Genomic DNA, 266 nt, shown 5'->3' on the forward strand with positions numbered 1-266 from the left:
TACCTTACCTGTCCGCACCCTTTACCTGACCTCCCCGACCTGCCTCATAGCACAAACAGGACAGGACACGGCCATCCCACCCACGTGTACAAGCTGCAAGCGGTGGCTTCTCACCAGGGGACGTAACCCCAGAGGAACTCCGCTTCTATAAATCTGTCATATTATTATCACACGTCAGTCACGTGTAAAGTCCGGGGATTGAGGGATCATCACATACACTTCACGTATGTCCTAATCCTACAATACCCATCAATATAATATAATTC

General features: G+C 48.9%; 1 protein-coding gene across 1 annotated transcript in view; it reads right to left on the minus strand.

The window, feature by feature from the left end:
- ADAMTS15 (ADAM metallopeptidase with thrombospondin type 1 motif 15) overlaps positions 1 to 266 on the minus strand; it is a 48,755-nt gene that overhangs the window by 15,369 nt on the left and 33,120 nt on the right. The window lies entirely within an intron of this gene.

Source organism: Nanorana parkeri, unplaced genomic scaffold, assembly GCF_000935625.1.
Source record: "Nanorana parkeri isolate BGI_ZX_2015 unplaced genomic scaffold, ASM93562v1 scaffold3341, whole genome shotgun sequence".
Taxonomy (NCBI): domain Eukaryota; kingdom Metazoa; phylum Chordata; class Amphibia; order Anura; family Dicroglossidae; genus Nanorana; species Nanorana parkeri.